Genomic DNA, 10,000 nt, shown 5'->3' on the forward strand with positions numbered 1-10,000 from the left:
TGTAATAACAAGATGAAAGCACTTTGGAATGGATTGAATCGGTTCTCATTTCAGCTGTGCCATGCCAAATGGTAGCACAGTACATCTCATTACCCTCTTTACCTCCATCTGTGGGCTGCCATGGCTACTTTAACGTGAAGTTGCAATTACCATTGCGAATGCCATGGACTGTAGATCAAAGCCATCTGTGTCAGCTGATAGCAACAGAGTTAAATGAATGCCTGTCTCCTGCATGGCTTAAGGCAGAACATGATACCGTCTATGCCAAGGTCAACCCGATATACAGTAGTATCAGGGATCACTGGTAGATGGGTGAATGTGTTTCTTATATTAGTCTGTTTAGGTAATACACAACATGTGTAGTGTCATCTGAAAGTTTTGAATAGTTTGCAACAATGCTGTTTATGCAATTGGTTGTGTGTGTGTGTGTGTGTGTGTGTGTGTGTGTGTGTGTGTGTGTGTGTGTGTGTGTCTGTGTCTGTGTCTGTGTCTGTGTCTGTGTGTGTGTGTGTGTGTGTGTGTGTGTGTGTGTGTGTTGGAGGAGGGGGGTCAGTGCAGTGTGCAGTTGGTGATCTCACTGCTTTAGGCAGTATCACTTACACGTGGGATCAGGTGTGTTTCGCTAGAAGAGTGTTGCGGTGGACACACACATAAAGGCCTTCTTTGAGCGTTCCTCCATTTGATGGCACAGCGCCATAGTCGGCCCATGGAATGTCAGGAACTATACAGCTGCTGTGTTGTGGTCTGTGTAATAGGACCTGGCTATGGCTAGACCATGTCTTCTCAGCTTAGGTTTAGGATTAGATTACGCTCTTCAAAGCACTGTTATCTTTTTCTGTGCTTATAACACCTGGCTTACAGTAATATTGCTTTTATTAATGCAATCACTGCTGGTTCTATGTAGGTACACACATATATGGCAATAGTAAACACCTTTGCCTACACTTGCTATGGGATGATGCAGATTAGTTATTGGCTCCTTAATCGAAAGGGATACTTTGTTCACCTCTATTTTTCTGACTTCTTTTTCTGTATCCATATAGCAAAGAAAAGCCGTTGACTTGTTAAAACATTATTAATTTAGCAATTCGGATGGAGTGACCACATGCTTGTGTGCATTGTGTGTGTATGTGCATTGTGTGTGTGTGTGTGTGTGTGTGTGTGTGTGTGTGTGTGTGTGTGTGTGTGTGTGTGTGTGTGTGTGTGTGTGTGTGTGTGTGTGTGTGCAACCCATGGGGGAAAAGAGCATTTATCACAGGCCCAAGCAGGAGTCGTCACAGGGCGTGCTAAATGGCCCAGCATGTCTAGAAAAGCCATTTTCTAAATGGATGCCTCTCCCTATATGTGTGTCTGATAGAAATCTTCCCAGGGCGACGCCGGCTGGTAACAAGATTGCCTGCCTCTCTCACACACACTCTCTCTCCCTCTTTCTCTCTCTCATGCACATAGTTTACACTCTTGAAGAGAGAGCATTTTTAAAAGAAATATGGATAAAAGGGTTTGGCAAATTATGCGTAAGTGTGTCTTATTTCTGGGGGAAAGTATGTGAAGAAGGAAGTGAATTTAGTTGGGGGGGATTTATTTGCTGCTGTGCCAAGGGTAGCAAGGTGAGACAAGCCGCAGGGAGTAGAGGAGAAGCAGAGGAGAGGAGAGGAGAGGGGAGGGGAGGGGAGGGGAGGGAAACAGAGACAGCATGGGAGAGAGACAGAGAGAGAGAGACAGAGAGAGAGAGAGAGAGAGAGAGAGAGAGAGGGAGAGGGAGAAAGAGACAGAAGGAGAGAGAGAGACAGGGAGAGAGAGAGAGAGGGAGACAGAGAGAGAGAGAGAGAGAGAGAGAGGGAGAGAGAGAGAGGGAGACAGAGAGAGAGAGGGACAGAGGGAGAGGGAGTGAGAGAGAAAGGAGAGAGAGAGGGAGAGAAAAAGAGAGGTAGCATGAGAGAGAGGGAGAAAGAGACAGTGAGAGAGATAGAAGCAGCATGAGAGAGAAAGGAGAGAGAGAGATAGGGAGAGAGAAGGAGAGAGAGAAAGAGTGGTGAGGAGAGTGAGAGAGGGAAGAACAGAGGATTTATTGAGAGTAGTTGGAGACGTTATGCCCACAGGGAGGAGTGCGGGCAGTGGCATAGGGAAAGTTTAAATGTTGAGAGAGAAAGAGAGAGTAGGAGAGAGAGGGAGAGACGTGCTTCGTACATAGCCAAACACCATGCAAATATTCATAAATGCATTCACACATAAAAATCCCCATACATACATCATATGTTAAAAAACACCTGATCGCCCTCCCCCCACCCTCACACAACAGCCTACCACACATCCACAAACCCCTCAATGTTCTTAACCAAAACGATCAGCTACCATCCCCGAACTCCCACCTCTTCCTGGTATTCCAAACTTAGCCAACTTAGCCGACCCCAAGAAGAAATTCACCATACATAAGTCTCTCCTACTCCTCATCTAATACATTGGGCCCTGAATAAAAAGGTGATGCTACCCCTAACTTCTCCAACCACTCATAATATATTGTTAATGAATAAATGTTCATCCTTAAAATACAGTGGGCATAAGTATACACACCCCTTTGCTAAATTCCCATAGAGGCAGGCAGATTTTATTTTTTAAAGGCCAGTTATTTCATGGATCCACGATAGTATGCATCTTGATTAAGTTCCCTTGGCCTTTGAAATTAGAATAGCCTAACATAATCACATACCCTTCACCATACCTGGAGATTAGCATGGTTGTATTTCAGTTACCCTAAAAGCTGCTTTGATTTGCATTGAGAGATGATCTCATAGGATATGTGATAATTATTCTTAAAGGTTGGATTTTACCTTTTTTTTTTTTTAATCTAATTTTTTTTTAAAATTCAATTTCCAAAAGAATTTATTATTCCTCTTTTTAGTCAACTCTAGCATGGGTTCATAAAATTGTGAGCGCAACTGTACACGGGAGACTAGTAACCCCTCTCGCTCCACATTCTGCTCAGCAGCAGTGGCGACCAGCACTTGTGGAAGGTGATATACTGTATCCTCTTCCAGCTTTACAGCGGTTGGCCCACTGATACAGTGAGTCTGTTGTGCTCCAGCTGCCTCCATCCCTGAGATGGGCCAGCACCGAGCATCCAGCCCTGACAAAGCACCCCTGGACACTCGGACACTGCTCCGCAACAGGGGATTATAAGAAGGGGCTCTCCCACTCCACTCTTTTGTACAAGTCACAGTCCGACCGACCTTGAAACAAGATCGCGACGCCCTCAAGACGGACATTTAAAACGGGGCACGTTACTGATGTTCAGCCCCTCCAAGTTTAGCAGGAACAACTGCCAGTTATATCCTATCCTAACCCCTCCGTAAAGAGCAGACAACCGCTGCCCAAACCAAGTCCGTGTTATACAACAGCTTCTGCGCTGTCTGCAGTCGAAGCCCCTGGATACCACTTTTAATATCCACCAGACCCTGGACCCCCTCCCAAACTGGCAAAAAAGAGGGAGAGAGGAGGAAAGGAGGAGAGGAAGAGAGAGTGAGAGAGCAAGCATTTGAGATGAAGTAAAAAAAAGGTTTTCTTGATCAGAAAAAGCATCCATTAAGTAAGACTGAGAGTGAGTGCTCAAACAGACCTGGGGGAGTGAAGGGCTGATGGGTTGATGGGATAGATGGATGGATGGATGGATGGATAGATGGGTGGAGGGATAGATGGATAGATGGATGAATGGATGGATGGGTGCGGACGGATGATCACAGTGAGAAGTGGCCCCATTTTACATCCCACACAAACAAAGTATTCCACTTTGTGCTCCTACTGTTGCTTCTGCTCGGGAATGCATGTTTCATCGCTGGATGACAATGTAATTATCCATTCCCAGAAGTGCATGAATTTGTACAAACAAGAGAGAGGGTGGCGAAGGCAAGAAAAAAAAAACTAAAAAAAAACCTCACTGTTGTTTCGGTTTGAGTGGGAAAGGAGTTGGCTTGTTTTTTTAGGGAGAGGAAGAGGAATGTGTGTTTAGATCCTTTCATTTTCTCCGAATCCAGGCTCTCTCTCTCTCTCTCTCTTTTGCTATCTCTCTCCCTCCCTCCCTCCTCCTCTCTCTCTTCCCCTCTCTCTTTCTTTCTGCTCCTCTTTCCCTCTCTGTGTCAGTCAGCAGTGCTGTTAGGTAAGCAGTGAGCAGTCACATTAGTTTACTCCCACGCTCCTCTTCTAACAAACTCTACCATAGGAGCCCACTTCACTGCCTTGGCTATAAATAGAGCACACACACACACACACACACACACACACACACACACACACACACACACACACACACACACACACACACACACACACACACATATATTTTTTCACATACTCACACATGTACAGACGCATACGTTGTTTAGATGGTGCAAGGTGCTGAATGCAATCGTAGGCATAATCTCGTAGGCATAAGTACAGTAGCATCAGTGGGCGTGAATGACGAGAATAGGCATTCTCTCTCATGCTAATGATAAATAGGGTTAGGGGGAGCAGCAGTTAACGGGTTGGCTAAACTGCAATGTAGAAGTAAGTAAGTAAGTAAGTAATATTTATTTATAAAGCACGTTTACAACAGTTCACACTGACCAAAGTGAAGGGAAGGTGTGATGACAAAATGATGTTATGTTATTACTTATCCATAAACAAGGAAAACAGTTTAAGGGTGAATTGGATTGGATGCCATTCAGTACTGTTAGATGAAAGTCTGTTGACTGATGTTGACATCATAATTGGTATAATGCAACTTTGTCATGCTAAATAATGAGAAGAGCTAAATGAGTCTGTCACAATGAAGATGACATCGTATCAACGACTGCCGTTTTTAGGTCTTTCGTGAATAATAGATATGTTTACTTGCGCTCTCAAGTGCATCCAGACACTGTCATTGATACACGTTTAAGACCTGTGGTGCAGCGTGGAGAATCTGAGAGTAAGATAGGAGGTCACTTCATGGGTTTCTTTGCTTAAAGCCATTTCATTATTTCAAGAAGAGTTTTTTTTTCTTTTGTTTTTCCCGAGAAGGCCAGTAGAATTGTAGTGTGCCTAAATCGTATCAGGGAAGCTGCACCAGGTGTGCAACTGAAGCATTCCGTTTGCGATGTGTAAAATCCTATTATACTGTAAGACTGGTCTATTTTTTGAATACGTGCTATCACGTCTAGTGTAGCTACCTCCATTGATTATAGTGGAAGCTACTGTTGCAGCAGACGCAGAACAGAACGTCTCAGTTACGCACCTGGTGTAGCTTCCCTGTGTGTCTGAACCTAAAGGAGAAGTGGTAGTGTCATTGATGTTCATTCATGTTCACAGGTTGTCACCTGTCCTTAAAAGTCATCACCTGATGCGTCCTTGATAAAAACCAATGATTCAAGAACATTTCTGGGAATTTTATACATTCTTCAATAGGCTAAATGCAAAATTTTGAATTGGAACTGTATTCACAAGTTAATTCGAACACAGTTACAAACAAGAATGCACATTAAGAAACAGTTGGTGTTGCTACGGTACATCGTAAATCTGAACCTAAAGAAGAGGTGGTGATGCCATTCACACTCTTCCATGTTCACAAGTTGAGGATTGGATTGCAGCCCCTCAAGATGTGAAGTTTTATTTTTAGTGTGATCTACCCAAGTCACATTTGTTTGGTAATTGGAGATTTGGATGGACAAACCACTGGTGGATTCTGAGTAGAGTATGCTAAGGAAGAGTCTCTAGATGACACTTCCCCAACAATGAGTCAGAGCGCAAGTTAATTCCACATGTTTTCATGTGTATGTCTGTTTCCACTGCACAGTTTGCTGTCGTTTGAAGTACACTCAATGATTTGAGTTTCATGAAACCCTAAAAAAAAACGTGTCATCTTTCTCTTTCTCTCTCTCTCTCTTACGCACACACACACACACACACACACACACACACACACACACACACACACACACACACACATGCAGAAATACACTCACATCTTTGCTGGTCCATCTCTAGGCATCTCTTGAAGACTTTGACATCGTATGCCAGGGCCTCTTGTTCATTTCCATAAGGGAGGGAGCATCAGCATGAATATTATTTAAGCCCAGCTTGTGTCACAACTCCTCACCATGGCCTGCTGGTAGCCCTGCTCTGCCCTGCCCTGTTCACCACTTATCACACATACAGTATATATCTATTTTGTTTTTTTAGCGTAAAAAACAATGGTGCACAAAGGTTTATTTTGTCTGCACAATCGTGCACAAACAAAGAACAAACGATTCCAACTATTTTGGAGTCATTTGGATGTTGATAGGGTGCATATTGTATATTGGCTGTTTGAATGTTTTGTAGTTTCTTTGCATGTTGTGATAAAAGTAGAATTTTAAAATCTTTCTATCTCTATGTCTGCCTTTATCTTTTCTTTCCCTTTTCTTCCATTGTTCAGGCCCCTGCCTCATGTCACTATTGCCCTTTGTAATTTGCTCACCTAGTCTTTGTGGGTGAAAGCGTTGATCCTACTGAGTGACTCTCGTCTGAAGCGATTTTATGTGTATTCCCTTCTGTGTGTGTGTGTGTGTGTGTGTGTGTGTGTGTGTGTTTTGTCTCTCTGGAGTGTACCGCTGAGCCGGTGTAGCATGCCAGGCGACCCAGAGAGTGATGACAGGGATTACAGCAAACACAAACAGAGGATGCACTCAGCTCTCATCCAGCTTTTTACCATAGAGCCCCACCTATGGGGGGATGGTGTGTGTGTGTGTGTGTGTGTGTGTGTGTGTGTGTGTGTGTGTGTGTGTGTGTGTGTGTGTGTGTGTGTGTGTGTGTGTGTGTGTGTGTGTGTGTGTGTGTGGGTGGTGGTGGTAGTGGGGGGTCGGGCAACACAAAGAGCGGAAAACAAGAGGATGAGAGGAGGGGAGATGAGATGAGTGGGGATAAAGGTGAAGAATCTGAAGGAGAGAAGAGGAGAGAGAAGGATAGAGAAGGATAGAGAAGGATAAGAGAAAATACATGCATGGAGATGCAAAAGGAGTGAGAGAAAGGAGGAGGAGGAGGAGGACTTGGGAAACGGGTGACGGAGGAAAGGGAGGGATGTGTAAAAGAGTGATGCAGATGTCCAGATGATCGTTGAGGCTTTGATTGGAGCTGCTGGCTCTTGGCATCCACAGCATCTGCACCTGTGAGTGCCTGTCGCCACCACTACATCAGGGGAGTTCACACTGGCACAGAGAGGAGCTCCGCAGCCTCATCAACTCTGTTTAGATTTCACTCTTTCATTGGAGTGCACAAAGGTGATTTACAAACCAATGACAGATATGGGCATTGGTTGGGCTTGACACAGTCTATCTGAGTAGTACACAGGTGAAAGCAGTTCTTTTATCAGCATAATGCTGCATATTTACAGATTTACAAAGGTTGTGTCGAGTTGAAAAAAAACAACATGTTTCCCATGATGTATATAGTTCATGTGAAAGCCATCAAGAGTCAAACCATGAGCTGAATGAATCATCGACTAATTGTAATGAATATGACACGATGTGATGAACTGCGTTCTATGTACTGTATAGCTTTAATGCTACATAGACCATTACAGCCAACACCAGTGATACCAAATATGGTGTGTGTGTGTGTGTGTGTATGTACTTAATGTATGTATTTAGTGGTTTTGTTTGTGTGTAGCTGTTTATAGTCGAGTCTTTCCAAAATAATACAAATATATTTCTGGACAGCATTGGTAGCTTTTACCGTTACTGTCTGCTTGAGTAGTTTGGGTTAGCCGTACTTTGTCTTCTCAATGATCATTTATTAATTTCCACCTTTAAAAAAGTCAGCGATTCTAGAACACTATGTGGTCTGGTTTAAAAGATATGGTCGGTGAAGTCATTTCAGTGTGTTTTTGCATCGACTGAGCACTGAATGTGTGTATTTAGTGACTGTGTTTGTGTGTGTGTTGTATGCCTGTCTTTGAAATGCTCCTCCACTCTCAAAGTGTGTGGGCATATCTGAATGCATGTGCAAGTCATTTCATAGGACCACAGAAAGTATATGCGTGCTGTGTCTGTGTGTGTGTGTATGTGTGTGTGTGTGTGTGTGTGTGTGTGTGTGTGTGCGTGTGGGTACACATACACATCTGAATGTGGCCTATATATGTAAATGTGTGGGCTGCAGTGCTGTGCTGTACATCAGTGCGGAGGGCTGGAGATTTCATGCTGGAGGCTTTTGGCTCGTGTCTGCAGCGCTGCACCCCCCCCATGCCGGAGAGGGCATTGTCCACTGGCCCGAAAGACATGGAATCAACTCTGTGTCCGTATCAGCTATTGTGTCTATGCATGTGTGTGTGTGTGTGTGTGTGTGTGTGTGTGTATGGTTTTTCTATTTGTGTTTCTGTGTTCTGTGTGTTTGCGTGAGTGAGGGAATGTGTGTGTGTGTGTGGTTTTTTTTGTGTTTGTGTGAGTGTGTGTGTGTGTGTGTGTGTAGAAGATGAGGTGTGTGCACACACGCATGAGTGATGAGCACCCCCCTCCTATTTATTCAGGAAATCTCAAACATTCCCGATACCGCAGTAACTCATTCTACATCCTTAACTGCAACCCCCCACCAATCCCCCAATGCCAGGCACTCTAATCTGTTATCCCAGCAGGACTTGCCTAGTCCATAGCTTCCACTCCTCCATGTTTTTAAAGCCAGAGCCAATATTTCTCCGTAGTCTCTGACACCATCAGCCCAGTATTTAGTGGCAGTCTTTACAGACAAATAGATCAAAATAAATAAAAGGGCCTGGGGTTCGGAGCGATGCTCAGCAAGATGACGATAGCAATAAATGACAAAAGGGCCTCCATATCTGTTTTGTTGCTCGTCCAATCGAGCGTGGCCAACTGCCAGCGCAACTAGGAGAAGCACTGCAGGAAATTGTGTGTAGTCCATAAGTCATATTTAATTGATCTAGGGTGGGTGAAAAAAAAAAAAATCCATGGAACATTTGCAGAAAAGGAAGTTGAGAGAACAGCCATTTTGTCAATTTTTACCCCTCGTAGATGTGGAAAACTGCAACATGCTTTGTGGTAGTGTATTTTGTTACACGTCATAATTGGTTATTTGCCATGGAGCGCAATTTGCCTGCTCGAAATAATGCATTCACACAGAAAGGAGGAGATTGTCATCAATTGTATTACTCTAATACTGACAGCAAATTAGAAGCCTATGTTTTAAATCTTAATCTCCTATCAAATTTCAATGTATAAACTAGTCTCAGTGCAGGCATTGGAGAGGATTGTTGGCCGTTTTTAACTGTGGATGCGAATCAGTGCAAATTTAATTTGCAGTGTTCCTCTATTAATACCGGCATCAGCTGAAGAAATGTCCCTTCTTAGACCTCCTCTGCTGGGTTCAGTGGCGAGCTCTTGATGAACACACTCATCATTCAAACCCAATTACTGATAGGCTCTCAAAAAGAGCAGAGTTTTAATAGTTCAAAAGAAGTCATTTTTTTATCATGAATAACTGGCAACATGTAAACCTCCAGCTAGAACAATAAAAAAAAACACCTACATGTACCACATATTCATAGAGCACTGAGTATTGTGTTCAGATATCTGCATGTATTCACTGAAAAGGACTCAGACTCAGACCGCAGGGAGGACTGCACTGCATTGACTAGGTTTGGGCCTAGTTTCAGGTATGGTGTATTCCTGTAGGTCCCTCAGCTTCGACACTCTCTCTCTCTCTCTTTCTCTCTTTCTCTCTTTCTCTCTCTCTCTCTCTCTCCCTCTCTAATGTGTATTTGTTAGTGTGGCGTGTTTGTGTGTGTGTGTGTTTGTGTGTATCTGTGTGGGGTGTGTAGGGCAGGCAGGCTTACGCACCTCTTAGCTGTGTGTCCTCTGCCGGTGTTGCTGACTCCAGTGATTCTCTGTAATCTGCCTCAGATACCCGTCCCCTTTTAGTTAGACCGCCCAGATACCGCCCCTCCCATGTCCTCCTGCCTATGACAACACACACACATACACACACACACACACACACAAAC

General features: G+C 43.9%; 1 protein-coding gene across 1 annotated transcript in view; it reads left to right on the forward strand.

Moving 5' to 3' along the window:
* Positions 1-10,000, forward strand: part of cacna2d2a (calcium channel, voltage-dependent, alpha 2/delta subunit 2a) — a 237,236-nt gene that overhangs the window by 11,980 nt on the left and 215,256 nt on the right. The gene's annotated exons all lie outside the window — the stretch shown is intronic.

Source organism: Sardina pilchardus, chromosome 9 (genome assembly GCF_963854185.1).
Source record: "Sardina pilchardus chromosome 9, fSarPil1.1, whole genome shotgun sequence".
In the NCBI taxonomy this organism is placed as follows: Eukaryota; Metazoa; Chordata; class Actinopteri; order Clupeiformes; family Clupeidae; genus Sardina; species Sardina pilchardus.